The following is an 18,766-nucleotide window of genomic DNA, read 5'->3' as shown; positions in this document are numbered from 1 at the left end:
TGCATGCTTTTATGCATTGAGTTGCTGCCACATAATTGGTTGATTTAGATTTTCCATTAACATTATGGTCTTAACTAGCAGGAGTACAGGGGTAGCTAATAAAAATGGTCACCGAGTATATTCGGACTATATTGGTCACCGATGTAAAATGACACAATTATTTTGTTTTATTTGGAGATAGTGTGGAACAGGCTCTTTCAGCCTAATGAGATACAATGCCCAGAAACCCACACATATCACCCTAACCTAATCACAGGGCAATTTACAATGACCAATTTAACCTACTAACCGGTACACAGTAAAAACTGTGGGAGGAAACCAGAGCACCTGGAGGAAGCACACAGGAAGAAAGGATAAACTTTCTTACAAAGGACAAACTCCACCACCTCAAGCTGTAATAGCATTGTACTATCTGCTACATTGTACTAGCGCCCAATTGTATTTCAAAGTTCAAAGTAAATTTATTAACAAAGTAGACATACAGTGGTATGCAAAAGTTTAGGCGCCCCTGCTCAAAATTTCTGTTACTGTGAATAGCTAAGCGAGTAAAAGATGACTTGATTTCCAAAGGGCATAAAGTTAAAGATGACACATTTCTTTAATACTTTAAGCAAGATTACTTTCTTATTTCCATCTTTTACAGTTTCAAAATAACAAAAAAGGAAAAGGGCCCGAAGCAAAAGTTTGGGCACCCTGCATGGTCAGTACTTAGTAACACCCCCTTTGGCAAGTATCATAGCTTGTAAACACTTTCTGCAGCCAGCTAAGAGTCTTTCAACTCTTGTTTGGAGGACTTTCACCCATTCTTCCTTGCAAAAGGCTTCTAGTTCTGTGAGATTCTTGGGCCGTCTTGCATGCACTGCTCTTTTGAGGTCTATCCACAGATTTTTGATGATATTTAGGTCAGGGGACTGTGAGGGCCATGGCAAAACCTTCAGCTTGTGCCTCTTGAGGTAGTCCATTGTGGATTTTGAGGTGTGTTTAGGATCATTATCCTGTTGTGGAAGTCATCCTCTTTTCATCTTCAGCTTTTTTTTTTAAAAAAGCAGACGGTGTGATATTTGCTTCCAGAATTTGCTAGTATTTAATTGAATTCATTTTTGCCTCTACCAGTGAAATGTTCCCTGTGCCACTGGCTGCAACACAAGCCCAAAGCATGATCGATCCACCCCCGTGCTTAACAGTTGGAGAGGTGTTCTTTTCATGAAATTCTGCACCCTTTTTTCTCCAAACTTACCTCTGCTCATTGCAGCCAAAAAGTTCTAGTTTAGCTTCATCAGTACACAGGACTTGTTTCCAAAATGCATCAGGCTTGTTTAGATGTTGCTTTGCAAACTTCTGACGCTGAATTTTGTGGTGAGGATGCAGGAAAGGTTTTCTTCTGATGACTTTTCTATGAAGGTCATATTTGTGCAGGTGTCGCTGCACAGTAGAACAATGCACTACCACTCCAGAGTCTGCTAGATCTTCCTGAAGGTCTTTTGCAGTCAAACGGGGGTTTTGATTTGCCTTTCTAGCAATCCTACGAGCAGTTCTCTCAGAAAGTTTTCTTGGTCTTCCAGACCTCAACTTGACCTCCACCGTTCCTGTTAACTGCCATTTCTTAATTACATTACGAACTGAGGAAACGGCTACCTGAAAACGCTGTGCTATCTTCCTATAGCCTTTTGCTGCTCTGTGGGCATCATTTATTTTAATTTTCAGAGTGCTAGGCAGCTGCTTAGAGGAGCCCATATCTGCAGATTGTTAGGACAAGGTTTGAGGAGTCAGGGTATTTATAAAGCTTTGAAATTTGCATCACCTGGCCTTTCCTAACGATGGCTGTGAACAAGCCATAGCCTTAACAAGCTAATTAAGGTCTGAGACCTTGATAAAAGTTATCTGAGAGCTCAAAACTCTTGGGGTGCCCAAACTTTTGCATGGTGCTCCTTTCCTTTCTTTTCCCCACTCTAAAATTGTACAAAACAAAAATAATACACTAATCTTGTTGAAAAGAATGTTTCATCTTTAAGTTTATGACTTTTGGAGATCAGTTCATCTTCTATTCACTTAACTATTCACAGTAACAGAAATTTTGACCAAGGGTGCCCAAACTTTTGCATACCACTGTATGTCACCATATACAACCCTGAGATTTGCTTTCTTGTGAGTATACACAGTAAATGTGTGGAAGCCACTAGCAGTGTGCTAGATGTTGAAGGGTGTGAGGGAAGAGAAGTGGGTGCAGTTACTATTACAAGGGAGAAGGTGCTCAAAAAGCTGAAAGACCCAAGGGTACATAAGTCACATGGACCAGATGAACTGAATCCCAGGGTTCCGAAAGAGGTAGCAGTAGCGGCATTAACAATGATCTTTCCAAAATCATTGGACTCTAGTACGGTGCCAGAGGATGTCAATTTGCAAATGCCATTCCACTCTTTAAGAAAGGAGGAAGGCAGCACAAAGGCCTGACCTCGCCCTAATGCATGGTAAGCTGTTGGAGTCAATTGATAAGGATGAGGTTATGGAGTACTTGGTGACACAGGACAAGATAGGACAAAGTCAGCATGGTTTCCTCAAGGGAAAATCTTGCCTGATGAACCTGTTATAATTCTTTGAGGAAATTACAAGTAGGAAGATAAAGGGGATGCAGTGGATGTTGTATATTTGGACTTTCAGAAGGCCTTTGACAAGGTGCCACACATGAGGCTGCTTAGCAAATTAGAGCCCATCGTATTACAGGAAAGTTACTAACATGGTTAGAGTATTTGCTGATTGGTAGGAGGCAGCAAATGGGAATAAAAGGATCCTTTTCTGGTCGGCTGCCAGTGACTAGTGGTGTTCCACAGGGATTGGTGTTGGGACCACTTTTTTTTTTAATGCTGTATATAAATGACATAGATGATAGAATAGATGGCTTTGTTGCCAAGTTTGCAGATGATATGAAGATTGGTGGAGGGGCAGGTAGTGTTGAGGAAATAGGTAGGATGCAGAAGGACTTAGACAGATTAGGAGAATAAGCAAGAAAGTGGCAAATGAAATACAATGTTGGAAAATGCATGGTCATACACTTGCGAAGAAGAAATAAATGTGCCACACTGTTTTCTAAATGGGGAGAAAATCAAGCAGACATTTCTGCTAATCATAACTCTGTGTTATAAGGAGGTGGGCAGACTTAATTTCTTGGAGTATAATAGACTGAAGAGTGACCAGGTAGAGGTATAAGGGTCATGTGGACATTGATAGGGTGAATGCACAACATTTTTTCCCCCAGAGAAAGGGCATAGGTTTAAAGTTGTGTCCATGATAGAGTTGGTTGAGTCTATAACTGTCTGCAGCCTCTTTCAGTCCATTGCAATGGAGCCTCTAGACAACCAGTCAAGATGCTCTCCAAGGTACATCTGCAGAGTCTTTGGTGACATACCTAGTCTCCTCAAACTCCTCACATAGTACGTTTTCTTCTTGATTGCATCAATGTGTTGGGCCAGGATAGATCCTACAAGATGTTGACACCCAGGAACTGGTTTACTATCACTGAAGTACATTGTGAAATTTGTTTTAAATTGGACAAATGTGAGGTACTGCATTTTGGTCAGTTACACCTGGACAGGCCATGCACCATGAATGGAAGGGTGATGGATAGTGCTGTAGAACAGAGAGATGCAGGGATACAGGTACATGGGTTCCAGAGATCAATGATGCGGGTAGATGGGGTTGTAACAATGCATGCTTGCCTTTATCGGTCAGAGTATCGAGTACAGGAGTTGGGATGCCGTCTTACAGCTGTACAAGGCATAGATCAGACCTCTCGGAGCATTGTGCATAGTTGTGGTCATCAGCTGGAGGAAGGATGTCATTAAGCTGGAAAAGATAGAAAAGATTTGCTGGACTGGAAGACTTGTGTTACAAGCACAGACTGGATACGGTGGAATCCTTTTCCCTGGTGTGTAGGAGTAACCTTATAGGAGGCATACATACAAAGTTCATGAGGAGCACAGATAACATAAATGGTCACAGTCCACTTCCTTAAGCTAGGCAAAACTTAAACGAGAGAGCTTAGATTTAAAGTGAGAGGGAAAGATTTAAAGGGGACCTGAGAGCCAAGTTAGAATAGTGGGAATATTTAACAAGCTGCCAGAGGAGATAGTAGAGACAGGTACAATTACAATGTTTGAAAAGCACTTAGACAGGTATATGGGCAGAACGCTGACAATCAGCACTGGTGCACCACAAGGACACATCTCAGCTCTCTGCTCTACTCTCTTCACACTCATGGCAGTGTGGCTCGGCACAGCTCAAACATAATTACATTTGCTGACAACACACCCGTTGCCAGCAGAATCTGAACCCACAAGGACTACCTCACTAATTTGCCCTCTTTATGCCCTACTTATTTTTCATATATTCAAAGACTAGCTTTATTTGTCATGTGTAGGATGAGAGGAGACATGATAGAGGTGTACAAGATAATAAGAGGAATAGATAGAGTGGATAGCCAGTGCCTCTTCCCCAGGGAACCACTGCTCAATACAAGAGGACATGGCTTTAAGGTAAGGGGTGGGAAGTTCAAGGGGGATATTAGAGGAAGGTTTTTTACTCAGAGAGTGGTTGGTGCGTGGAATGCACTGCCTGAGTCAGTGATGGAGGCAGATACACTAGTGAAGTTTAAGAGACTACTAGACAGGTATATGAAGGTATTTAAGGTGGGGGGGTTATATGGAAGGCAGGGTTTGAGGGTCAGCACAACATTGTGGGCCGAAGGGCCTGTACTGTGCTGTACTATTCTATGTTCTATACAGGGAAATGTATCATTTGCAGCAACAAACCAAGACTGCCCGAAGATTGCGCTGGGGACAGCCCACAGGTTTCACCATGCTACTGGCACAAACGGGGCATGCCCACAGCCTACTAACCCCAACACTTACATCTTTAGAATGTGGGAGGAAAGCGGAGCACCCGGGGGAAACACACGTGGTCAGGGGGAGAACGTACAAGCCATTAGACAGTGTCAGGAATTGGATCTGATTGCCATTTGTAGTAATTTTTATATACTGCACCATTGCAATCTCGAAACAATACATCTCACAACATATCTCAGTGATGATAAACCTGATTCTGACCTCAAAATCCAAAGAACTTCAAAGTACAAGCTCAAAGTAAATTTATTATTTCTATATGTCACCATAGACAACCCCGAGATTCATTTTCTTGCAGGCATTCACAGTAGAACAAAGAAATACATTGGAATCAATGAATCAGAATCAGGTTTATTATCACCGGCATGTGATGTGAAATTTGTTAACTCAGCAGCAGCAGTTCAATGCAATACATAATCTAGCAGAGAGAGAAAAATAATAATAATAAATAAAATATAATAAGTAAATCAATTACATAAATTGAATAGATTTTAGAAAACGAGCAAAGAAATACTGTATATTTAAAAAAAGTGAGGTAGCATCCAAAGCTTCAAAGTCCATTTAGGAATCGGATGGCAGAGGGGAAGAAGCTGTTCCTGAATTGCTGAGTGTGTGTCTTCAGGCTTCTGTACCTCCTACCTGATGGTAACAGTGAGAAAAGGACATGCCCTGGGTGCTAGAAGTCTTTAATAATGGATGCTGCCTTTTTGAGACACTGCTCCCTGGAGGTGTCCTGGGAACTTCATAGGCTAGTACCCAAGATGGAGCTGACTAGATTTACAACCTTCTGTAGCTTCTTTCGGTTCTGTGCAGTAGCCCCTCGATACCAGACAGTGATGCAGCCTGTCAGAATGCTCTCCATGGTACAACTATAGAAGTTTTTGAGTGTATTTGTTGACATACCAAATCTCTTCGAACTCCTGATAAAGTCTTGCCTTCTTTATACATCAATATGTTGGGACCAGGTTAGATCCTCAGAGATCTTGATACACAGGAACTAGAAGCTGCTCACTCTGTCCACTTCTGATCCCTCTATGAGGATTGGTATGTGTTCCTTCGTCTTACCCTTCCTGAAGTCCACAATCAGCTCTTGCGTCTTACTGACGTTGAGTGCCAGGTTGTTGCTGCGGCACCATTCCACTAGTTGGCATATCTCACTCCTGTATGCCCTCTCGTCACCACCTGAGATTCTACCAACAATGGTTGTATCGTCAGCAAATTTATGGATGGTATTTGAGCTATGCCTAGCCACACAGTCATGTGTATGCAGAGAGTAGAGCAGTGGGCTAAGCACACACCCAAGGAGCGCCAGTGTTGATTGTCAGCGAAGAGGATATGTTGTCACCAATCCGCACAGACTGTGGTCTTCTGGTTAGGAAGTCAAGGATCCAATTGCAGAGGGAGGTACAGAGGCCCAGGTTCTGCAACTTCTCAATCAGGATTGTGGCAATGATGGTATTAAATTCTGAGCTATGGTCGATGAACAGCATCCTGACGTAGGTGTTTGGGTTGTCCAGGTGGTCTAAAGCCATGTGGAGAGCCATTGAGATTGCATCTGTAGCAACAGGCAAATTGCAATGGGTCCAGGTCCTTGCTGAGGCAGGAGTTCAGTCTGGTCATAATCAACCTCTCAAAGCATTTCATCACTGTCGATGTGAGTGCTACCGGGCGATAGTCATTAAGGCAGCCCATGTTATTCTTTTTTGGTGGTGGTATAATTGTTGCTTTTTTGAAGCAAGTGGGAACTTCTGCCCGTAGCAGTGAGAGGTTGAAAATGTCCCTGAATGCTTCCGCTAGTTGGTTGGCACAGGTTTTCAGAGCCTTACCAGGTACTCCATCGGGACCTTCCGCCTTGCGAGGGTTCACTCTCTTTAACGTCAGCCTCTGAGACGGAGATCACAGGGTCATCAGGTGCAGCAGGGATCTTCACACTTGTAGTTGCGTTCTCCCTTTCAAAGCCGGCATAGAAGGTGTTGAGTTCATCTGGTAGTGAAGCGTTGCTGCCATTCATGCTATTGGGTTTCGCTTTGTAGGAAGCAATGTCTCGCAGACCTTGCCAGAGTTGTCGTGCACACTAAGAAATCTATACATTTGCAGCCAAGAATTCACATCTGAGCAGGTGGACTGGACAGAGGAGGAGGAGAACCAAAGGTTATTGAGATGACTATGTCCCAGCCATTGGAAACACTCCATGACAGGGCATCCAAACTTACTCCAAAATTTACATGAATGTTGGCAGGACTCGAGAATCCAAGTTACGGGGAAAGGTTGAAAAGGTTCAGACTTTATTCCCTAGAGTGTAGGAGAATGAGGGGAGATTTGACAGAGGTATACAAAATTATGAAGGGATATAGATAGGATAAATGCAGGCAGGTTTTTTCCACTGAGGTTGGATGAGACTAGAGGTCATGGGTTAAAAGTGATAGGTGAAATACTTAAGGGGAACCTGAGGAGGAGCTTCTTCATGCGGAGGGTGGTGAGAGTGTGGAACAAGATGCCAGCAGAAGTGATGGATTCAGGTTCAATTTCAACAGTGAAGAGAAATTTGTATATGGATGATGGGGTACGGAGGGCTATGGTCCGATGCAGGTCAATGGGACTAGACAGATTAATCATTCAGTATTGACTCAGTGGTCCGAAAGGTGTGCCTCTGTGCTGTCATGTTCTATAACTCAATTTGAAGATCTCGGTCCCCTCGAGGTTGAAGCAACCTAACCGTGTATCATCTCACTTTGTTTGAAGATCACAGGGCACCCTATTTCAAGTGCCTGATGTGGTGAGATAACTCGGAAATGACAGGCCTCAGAATCAGGAAACAAGTGGCATTGTAAACTACTGTTACTGGCCATTACATGGCTTGTGGTGTGGCTTTGGTTATCGAGTAATCTCTGCCTTAAAAAAAAATTTGCCAAACCAATGGATATGTTTTCCTGTCAGAGGCAGACTGAGATTGACGCTAAGTGCCTTCTGCAACAGCAAGGTCTCTAATTATAGCGAATCAATTAAACTAATGGTTACTTTCATTGCATCCTTTACAAACAAAGGCTCCAATTATGCCCAAAGACCAGAGAAGCCAGTGCATAGGATCTGTAATATGTAGAATCTGAAACCCCATTTATTTAACTTTGCTTTTAACGAACATTTTTTTTGCCTTTTATTTCATGTTAATTTTTTTTAAATTTCATTTTCATGTTTGTACTTTTATCCCATTGTAAAGCATCTGTGTGAAAAGTGCTCCATAAATAAAGATATTATTAAATACTCTGACATCACTCAGTCACTTCAAAGACATCTTCCAAGCGCCCACCTCTATTTCCAAGCAGGACCAGGACAGTAGGCATTGGGACTCCACATCTCCTCAAATCTTCTCAAACTCCTAATGAAATATAGCCGCTTGCATGCCTTCTTCGTAATTGCATCAACATGCACCACCACTTACAGGTTCCTCTCCTAGTCAGGATCAGAATCAGGTTTATTATTGATATATGTCACAAAATCCGTTGTTTTGTGGCAGCAGTACAGTGCAATACAAAAAAAGTTAGTAGTTTACAAAATTATGATGGGTATAGATAGGGTAAATGCAAACAGGCTTTTTTCTGCAGAGCAACACCTACAAAATGCTGAAGGAACTCAGCAGGCCAGTCAGCATCTATGGAGAAGAGACAACAATTGACAGTTCAGGCTGAAACGTCAACTGTTTACACATTTCCAAAGATGCTGCCTGACCTGCTGAGTTCCTCCGGCATTTTGTGTGCGCTGCTCGGGATCTCCAGTATCTGCAGATTTTCTCCTTGATTGTTTTGCCATGATCTCCAGTTCTGAGACTACAATTAGAGGTCATGGGGTCAAGGGTGAAAGGTGAAATGCTTAAGGGGAACACGAGGGGAAACTTCGCTCGGAGAGTGGGAAGAGTATGGAATGAGCTGCCAGTGCAAGTGGTGGATATGCAAGTTTTTGATTTCAACATTTAAGAGAAGTTTGGATAGGTAGATGGTTGAGAGGGCTATGGTTTGGGTGCAGCTCAAGTGGTTTAAGCAGGTATAATAACAACTTATAAAAGACAGCTGGACGAGTACATGAATGGAAAGGTTTAGCAGGTTATGGGCCTTCTGGCAAATGGGACTAGCATGCATAGGGCATCTTGATTGGCATGGAGCAGAGGGGCAAAAGGGCCTGTCACTGTGCTATATGAATATATGACTCAACAAAAGAGAGACTGGACAAACTTGGGTTGTTGTCTTTGGAGTGTTGGAGGTTAGGGGAGATCTGCTAAAGGTTTATAAAATTATGGATGGTAGAGAGGGTACACAGTCAGAATCTCTTCCCCCCCCCACCCGAGTCAAATTGTCACATAAAGAGATCAGCTTTATTTGTCACAAAGTGAAATGCGTCATTTGCGCCAACGACCAACACAGTCCAAGGAAGTGCTGGGGAAAGCCCGCAAGTGTCGCCATGCTATTCCTGCCAACATAGCACGCCCACAACTTACTAACCCATAGGCAAGCGGAGTACCCAGAGGAAACCCACGGGGAGAACAGACATACTCCTTATGGACAGCAGCAGAATTGAGCCCCGATTGCTGGTGCTGGAAAGGGTACAGGGAGAAGGCAGGAGAATGGGGCTGAGGGAGGATAATAAATCAGCCAGATGGTATGGCAGAGCGCTTGATGGGCTGAATGGCCTAATTCTGCTCCTGTATTATACTAACCATTATGCTACCATGCTGCCTACGGTGTACTGGAGGGTATTGCTTCAAAGGTGAGAGGGGGAAAGTTTAACTGAGACCTGGGAGGTGATTATTTTGTATTTCTTTTCCATAATGTGAGTGATGGTTCCAAGAACGCACTGCCAGGGATGCTGATGGGAGCAGTCCTGATAGCAATATTTAAGAGGCATTCAGACAGGCAGATGAACGGAGGGAAATGGACCACGTGCAGACATACATGTAGTTTACTCAGACATCACACTCAGGACAGACATTGCAGGCCAAGTGCTAGTTCTGTGCCCTTCTATAAAATGCTGGGGTCTTGTTGGTCTTGCCAATAGCACCCAAATCATAAAGAAATTAATGTTAAAAGATCATTAGAGATATTTAAAGCAGTTAATGGCCAAAAAGGGTCTCCTCACCTTGCAAGACCCATTTCGCTGGCTACATCCTAGTCAACAGACCCAAACTGTTGAATAGTCCATAAGATCTGGTAATGACTAAGACTGGGAAACATGCATGGATTAGAGAGGAAACCAATCCTATTGGAGGTTACCTGTTAACTTTAACCAGGGTAGCGTCATTGCTTTTCAACACCAGCAATCACTGATCAGGGTTTGATTGCCCCTGTTGCCTGTAAGGAGTGTGTACTTTCTCCTCCATGACCATGGGGGTTTCCTCCAGGTGCTCCAGTTTCCTCCCACAGTCCAACGATGTATGGGTTAGGGTTACTAAGTTGTAGGCATGTTATGTTGGCACTATAAGAACGTGGACTGCCCCAGCACAAGCAAAACATTTCACTGCACATCTCAATGGTACATGTGATAAATAAAGCTAATCTTTAATCTTATTTTCTGGTCCAGATGAAGGGTCTTGACCCGCAACATCAACAATCCATTTCCCTTTACAGATGCTGCCTGACACACTAAGTTCCCCCAGCAGAAGGTTGAACCTCTGCCCTGCAGTTTCAGACACCTCCCCTAAGGGCAGCATTTCTTCCCATCAAACCTATCCAGGTCTTCCATCCAAGTCATCAGCCCCACTTGCCAGAACTCCCTCCCTAATCCCTCCCACTTCACCCTGCCTTGATACTTGCTCAACATTTCAACTCAAACTCTCAGTCACTCTTCCCACCCTCTCCCCCCCCCCATTGATTGTTTCAAATGTCTTACAGTCACAGAGCCTTACAGAATGGAAACAGACCTACTCATTGACTACATGAACTATGCCTGAGTCTAGCCCATTTTCTGAAGGCAGAGGAAATCATCATCATCGTTACATACCGTGTCATATGCCATAGGCAGTCACGGTCTATCCATGACTATGATTATTCTTAGCAAGTTTTTCCTACAGAAGTTGTTTGCCATTGCCTTCTTCTGGGCAGTATCTTTACAAGGTGGGTGACCACAATCATTGTCAATGCTCTTCAGAGATTGTCCGCCTGGCATCAGTGGTCGCACAAACAGGACTTGTGATCTGCACCAGCTGCTCGTACGACCATCCACCACCAGCTCCCATGGCTTCACGTCACCCTGATCGTGGGGCTAAGCAGGTGCTACACCTTGCCCAAGGGCAACCGGCAGGCTAACAGAGGAAAGTGCACCTTACACCTCCACCCTGCCACTCCAGAGGGGAGGAAGCTGTTCATAAAATATTGTGTGTGTAATCAAGCTCCTGTACCTCCTCCATGATGGTAGCAATGAGAAGAAGGCATGTCCTGGGTGATGGCAAGGGTCAGGTACATTCTAATTGTACCTGCCCCTATCTGATTGTTACACACTCACCACCCCTTGTGAAACTCTCGCCTCAGGTCTCTCTTAAATCTTTCTCCACTCATCTTAATTCTACAACCTTTAGCTTTAGACCACCTTACTGTGATCGCCCATCTTATCTATGCCCTTCATGATCTTAAATGAAAAGACTGCAGTGGTAAAAATAAGCAAGTCCTTGCTAACTAATTGGAACTGCAATAAAATCCTAGTATTGCCCCAAAATGGATCAAGTCCAGATGAAGGATCTCAGCCCTAAATATCAGCTATCCATTCCCTCATCCACTGAGTTTCTCAAGTAACTTTGTGTGCCAGAAGATGCAGAGTTCACCTCTAGCTTATGGGAAGGCAGTTCAAGTGTGATAGTAGATGTTCTTGAGCCTGATGGTTGATCCTCTCGGGCCTCAGTGTCTTCCCCATCGGAAGCAGGATGGTTCGCAGAGCAATCCCATTCCCACCACCACGAAGTGAAGGAAGACGAGAGGCGACTTGATACAGGTGTACAAGATGGTCAGAGGAAACGATGGACTGAGCAGCCAGAGAGTTCTTCCCAGGGCAGAACTGGCAAATTGTAAGAGGGCGATTGGAGGAAAGTGTAGGGGGCATGTCAGAGGTAGGTTATTTACACAGAGAGTGGTGGACGTGGGTAATGCCCTGCCAGGGTGATGATAGAGGCAGATGCATTGGGGCATTCAAGAAAGTCTTAGACACATGAGGATAGAAAATAGAGGGCTGTGTAGGAGGGAGGGCTACAGAGGAGGGAATGTTGAGATTGATCTCGGAGTAGGTTAGAAGCTTAGCACAATATGAGTTGAAGGGCCTGTTCTGTTCTGTTACATTCTATGTTCTAGATATTTTTGGTGTAAACAATTTTCCATTAAACCACCCCATACTGTACAGTGGAGTCAGTGTGCAGTGACCAATTAATTTAGCAGCCTATCAGCAGGGTTAGTGGTCAAAGTTCATGGAATTAGTAGAGTCATAGATAACATTTTGGGTGGTCCCTCTTAAATCTTTCTCCACTCATCTTAATTCTTCGAAGGCAGGGGCTTGCAGTTCATGAGTCACTTCACATCAATACACAATGGGGAAGAGTGTTCAGGAACAAGGGAGAATTGTGGACAGAGGAAATAGTTTAACTCTTTAGACAGTAATAGGCCAAATGGCTCCTGTGGCAGTGCATGATTCAGGATGGACATTAGCCTTTGTCTAATCCTCAGTTACTGCCTGTTATGCCACTGGCGTTTAGGGCAGCAATGAAGGTCCTCTATCCGCCTGTCACACACAGATATAAAATCCTTCATTCCTGTTTCTGTGACAATTTTTTGGACCAGTCAGGGTTGTAAGCCCTGAGATAAACTTCTGAACCTGGAGAACAGATACACCACTCTATCCTTTGAACTGTTAGGCATGGTGACCCTACCAAGAGTCCTGACTCCAGCCAACATCTCTCTCCAGGTCTTTGAGGCACCCAAGCCTCCAATCCCTATGACAAAGGTTGTGGGTCTTCTTGGAGGATGTCTAATCCTTCGTCATAATGGATTATAGCATTGGAAACAGGCCCCTTGGCCCATGTCGAACTATTATTCAGCCTAGTTGCATCAACCCACACCTAGATCAGGGGTTCCCAACCTGGAGTCCACAGACCTCTCGGTTAATGGTAAGGTCCATGGCATAAAAAGGTTGGGTACCCCCAATCTTGACCATAGCTTTCCATACCCTTCCCATCGATGTACCTATACAAACTTCTTTTAAATGTCGCAACCAACCCCACATCCAGCACTTCCACTGGCAGCTCGTTCCACACTGTCACCACCCTCTGGGTGAAGAAGCTCCCCCTCAGGATTCCCTTAAATATTTCACCTTTCACCTCTAGTTCTAGTCCCTCCCAACCCCAGTGGGAAAAGGCTGCTGGCATGAAGGCTCTCTATAGGAGCAGGGATATGATGTTGAGGCTCTATAAGGCGCTGGTGAGACCTCACTTGGAGTGCTGTGGGCAGTTTTGGTCTCCTTATTTAAGAAAAGATGTGCTGACGTTGGAGAGGGTACAGAGAAGATTCACTAGAATGATTCCGGGAATGAGAGGGTTAACATATGAGGAACATTTGTCCGCTCTTGGACTGTATTCCTTGGAGTTTAGAAGAATGTGGGGAGACCTCATAGAAACATTTCGAATGTTGAAAGGCATGGACAGAGTGGATGTGGCAAAGCTGTTTCCCATGCCATGGGTGTCTAAATAGATCAATGCCCCCTGTTTGTATCGCCGTCGCACTAAAAGAGCGGTAGAGCATTAAGGAGTGCCTTAGAAGAGGGAGATCTGGGAATACAGAGCCATAGTTCCTTGAAAGTAGTGTCACAAGTAGATGGGGTTCTTGCCATTGCCTAGTCCGGGGGTCGGTCCTGAGAATTGACGCCCAGGAGTTGATCGGAAGTCCAGAAGCCGTAGCCTGACTTCTAAAGCCTGAAATATTGAAAGGCATGGACAGAGTGGATGTGTCAAAGTTGTTTCCCATGATGGGGGAGTCTAGTACGAGAGGGCATGACTTAAGGATTGAAGGGCGCCCATTCAGAACAGAAATGCGAAGAATTTTTTTTAGTCAGAGGGTGGTGAATCTATGGAATTTGTTGCCACGGGCAGCAGTGGAGGCCAAGTCATTGGGCGTATTTAAGGCAGAGATTGATAGGTATCTGAGTAGCCAGGGTATCAAAGGTTATGGTGAGAAGGCGGGGGGAGTGGGACTAAATGGGAGAATGGATCAGCTCGTGATAAAATGGCAGAGCAGACTCGATGGGCCGAATGGCCGACTTCTGCTCCTTTGTCTTATGGTCTATACCCCTCACGACTTTGTCTACTGGACCTCTATCGGATCTCTCCTCATTGCAGAGAATAAGGAGCGTAAATATCAACATATTTCTTGTAGTTGGATAAGAAAAACTGCACCCGCTACACGAATGTCTTCAACACAACATCCCAACCTCCTGTACTCAATAGTCTGACTTAATGAAAACCAACGTGCCAAAACTGTCTTTAGGACCCCATCTACTTGTGACACTACTTTCAAGGAACTATGGCTCTGTATTCCCAGATCTCCCTCTTCTAAGGCACTCCTTAATGCTCTATCGCTCTTTTATTGCGACGGCGATACAAACAGGGGGCATTGTAATAACAGTGGCGACAATCTATTTAGACACCCATGGCATTAGTAATGGAAATAAATAGCGAGCTCAGGACAAAAGCGATGAAATCACTGCAAAAAGCGCAAAGTTATTAACAACATACGTATACGTCACCGTATACAACCCTAAGATTCACTTACTCGCGGGCATTCACAGTTGATACAAAGAAACACAATAGAGTCAATGAAAAACCACACAAAACAGAGACTGACAACCAATGTGTAATTGAAGTAAATACTTGAGATTAAAATGTTTGCTGCCAACACGCTTACCCTCGGATAGCAAGGGAAACGTACAAATATTTCCGCCTTGTATATACCCTGAAGTACGACATGCTGCGCTCTACAATCATAAAAACACGAGCACAATCTATAAACACACAGGCAATATTTCTCTCAATGCCTGTTGCCTGTTAAAAATCCATCTCGACAGAACAACGTGGAGCGCCAAACCCAAGAGTTACAAAGCATTAAAATCAAAGTAACCGTCCAGTTCCCTAAGAAAATCGCTGTTACTCTTCGCCTTGTTGATGTACCAGCTTGAGAATAATTGTATCAAACATGTTAAAAGAATCTAGATGAGGAGAAACGAATGTGTATCCTTTCAACTCCGTTACATTCTTTCTACCCCAAATGAAGATGATGTTTCTCACCTCTCCAAACAGCTAGCCGTCTTTAAACCTGCGAACCGCTGCCAATTTTGAGCTCGCTTTGCCTCGACTGGAGGAAGCGACAGCTGATCAATTTCTGCTGGTGAGTTTCGCCCGCTGATACTTTTCCCCCGCCCGTGGGAGGAGTGCGGAAGCGGTAGTGCGCATGCGTGCTCGGCCAATTTGAAACAACAGGCTTGATGCGCACCGGGAGATGTAGTTTATTGTCTGCGTGGGTGAATACTGACAGGGCGGTATACCGTCGCGGTCAGCGGCTCGGCTCCTTTCATCACTGAGAGTTTTAATAAAAGGTCTGCATTTATGAACATGAAACAACTAGATGGTCAAAAAATAACTGTCTGGCTCCACAAAAGCCTCTTGATATTTACTTATTTTAAGCACAAGAGATTCTGCGGGTGCTGGAAATCCAGAGTAACACACACAAAATGCGGAACGAACTCAGCAGGTCAGGCAGCATGTAGGGAAACGAATAGGCAGTCAACGTTTCGCCCGAGACCCCTCATCAGGACTTTGTCTCCCTGTTTGATGACCTCAGACCCATAAGGCAACTTTTTTTTTTGTTTATAGTAAGTTTATTTCAAGTACTACAACAAACACTAAACGTCTCGTGGCGACACTTGTGGACTGAAGCCGGTACAATCCTCGGATTGTGTTGGTCGTTGAGGCAGACGCCGCATTTCACTATCTAAAGCAGAGAACATAGAAGAGTACAGCCCAGAGACCGACCATTCGGCCCTAATGTTGCCCCGAACCAGCTAAAAACAAACACTAATCCCTCCAACGTCCATATCCCTCCATCTTCCTTACAACCATGTGCCTATCCAAACGCCTCCAATGTATTTGTCTCCACCATCATAATGAGCATCCACGACTCTCTGAGTTACCCCTCACACCCCCCTTGAACCTACCCCCTCTCAGGTTCAACATATGCCCTCTGGTATTAAATATTTCAACACTGGAAAACAGATACTCTCTGTCCACTCAATCTGTGCCTCTCATAATCTTGTAAACCTCTATCAGTTCGCCCCTCATCATCCTCCACTCGAGAGAAAACAACCCACGTTTATCGAGCCTCTGGTTATAGCTCATGCCCTCTAAACCAGGTTTCAAGGTTCAAAGTAAATTTATTATCAAAATACATATGTCACCATATACTACCCTGAGATTTATTTTCTTGTGGGCATTCACAGTAAATACAAAGAAAATAAATAGAATCAATGAGGGACAAATAACCAGTGTGCAAAAAACAACAAACTGTGCAAATGTAAAAATAAATAAAAAAAATAATAATAATAATAAATTAATTGATTAATTAATAATATTAAGAACGTGAGATGAAGAATACTTAAGAGTGAGTCCACAGAGTGTGGGAACAGATCTGTGTTGGGATGAGTGAAGTTGAGTGAAGTTATCCCTTCTGGTACAAGAGCCTGATGGCTTAAGGATAGTAACCGTTTCTAAAGCTGGTGGTGTGGGTCCTGAGGCTCCTGTGCATTCTTCCTGGTGACAGCAAAGAAGAGAGAGCAAGACCTGGGTAGTGGGGGTCCCTGATGATGGATGCTGCTTTCCTGACACAGTGCTCCGCGTAGATGTGCTCAGTGGTGGGGAGAGCTTTACCCAGGATGGGTTTATGATGTACATGCAACAAATAAAGCTAATCTAATCTATTTAACTTGACCTAAATTAAAATAATTCTCCCCCGCCCTTCCTTCATCTAGGATGCAACCCATTGAGGATTTGACTCAAGAAGACACAAGAGACTTTAGACGCTGGGATCTAGAGCAACAAACAATCTGCTGGAGGAACTCAACAGGTTGAGTGGCATCTGAGGGAAAATGGGGGAAGGCGGAGTTGTTAAGACAAGGGACTCTACAACTATGTACCTGTCTCCCTTTACCTGTGTTTCTCTTGTCCAAATCCTCCTAAACCCCAAAGGCTCAGAGAGTGCAGGCAGAAATATGAGTAGGTCATAATTTTAAGGTGACCGGGGTAAAGTATAGTGAGAGGTAGGTTTTTACTCAGAGAGGGATGGGTGCATGAAATGAACGCCTGGCCGGGGGTAGTAGTTGAGGCAGGTACATTAGAGAAATTCATGAGACTCTTAGACAGACGGATGGGGTGACAGGAAAATGGAGCGCTGTGTAGAAGGGAAGGGTTAGTTTGATCTTGGAGTAGGTTTAAAGTTTGGCACTACATTATAGTTTGAAGGACCTGTACTGTGCTGTTCTATGTTCTAAGTCCCTCGCAGCATAAGACATAGTATCAGAGTTAGGCTAATGCTCGTCAGGCAGCACATTCCAGATATTGACCACTCTCTGTGTAATAAAACTAACCCCTTCTTCTCACAACCTTTGCTCTCATATTTTTGGGAAGGCTCTGGTCCTGTACTCGCTGGAGTTCAGGAGAATGAGGGGTTATCAAGCGACATAGGAGACAGTAGGGCTTTGCTTCCAGATGAGCTCAATTCCTTCTAGGCTTGCTTTGACCTTCAAAATATGGAAGAACAACCACAAAGCCCCACATCCCCCCCCCCCCAATGACCCAATGATCTCAGTCTCTGAAGCCAATGTATAAGCAGTCATCAGGAGGGTGAACGCAAGAACAGCATCCAGCTGAGATGGGATACCCAGCCAAATGGCCAAGTACTAAAGACTTGTGTTGATCAGCAGGCTGGTGTGTACACTGAGATCTTTAACCTCTCGCTTTGACAGTGTGAGGTATCCACCTGCTTCAAGCAGATTTCAGTTATACCATTACCCGTAACCTGCCTCAATGGCTAACGCCCAGCAGCACTTATGATAAATTGTTTTGAGAGGTTTGCAATGACGCATATCAACTCCTGTCTGAGAAACAACTTGGATCTGCTCCAATTTGCCTACCAGAGCAACAGATCCACAGCGGATGCCATCTCATTGGCCCTTCACTCTACCCTGGAACACCTGGACAGCAGAGTTGCATACATCAGGCTGCTCATAGATTCATAGATTCATAGAATAGTACAGCACAGTACAGGCTCTTCGGCCCACAATGTTGTGCTGACCCTCAAACCCTGCCTCCCATATAAGCCCCCACCTTAGATTCCTCCATATACCTGTCTAGTAGTCTCTTAAACTTCACTAGTGTATCTGCCTCCACCACTGACTCAGGCAGTGCATTCCACACACCAACCACTCTCTGAGTAAAAAACCTTCCTCTAATAGCCCCTTTGAACTTCCCACCCCTTACCTTAAAGCCATGTCCTCTTGTATTGAGCAGTGGTGCCCTGGGGAAGAGGCGCTGGCTATCCACTCTATCTATTCCTCTTATTATCTTGTACACCTCTATCGTGTCTCCTCTCATCCTCCTTCTCTCCAAAGAATAAAGCCCTAGCTCCCTTAATCTCTGATCATAATGCATACTTTCTAAACCAGGCAGCATCCTGGTACATCTCCTCTGTACCCTTTCCAATGCTTCCACATCCTTCCTATAGTGAGGTGACCAGAACTGGACACAATACTCCAAGTGTGGCCTAATCAGAGTTTTATAGAGCTGCATCATTACATCGCGACTC

At 44.3% G+C, this 18,766-nt stretch overlaps 1 protein-coding gene across 1 annotated transcript in view; it reads right to left on the bottom strand.

Annotated features, from left to right (window-relative positions):
* The window catches only part of capn5a (calpain 5a), a 165,816-nt gene extending 150,481 nt beyond the window's left edge, over positions 1-15,335 (bottom strand). The window contains exon 1 of the mRNA XM_072262602.1: positions 15,199-15,335. The gene's annotated coding sequence lies outside the window, so the exon portion shown is untranslated. The remainder of the gene's footprint in view (positions 1-15,198) is intronic.
* Between the last annotated feature and the right edge of the window lie 3,431 nt (positions 15,336-18,766).

Source organism: Mobula birostris, chromosome 7 (genome assembly GCF_030028105.1).
Source record: "Mobula birostris isolate sMobBir1 chromosome 7, sMobBir1.hap1, whole genome shotgun sequence".
Taxonomy (NCBI): Eukaryota; Metazoa; Chordata; class Chondrichthyes; order Myliobatiformes; family Myliobatidae; genus Mobula; species Mobula birostris.
This window is presented reverse-complemented; position numbering and strand designations above follow the sequence as displayed.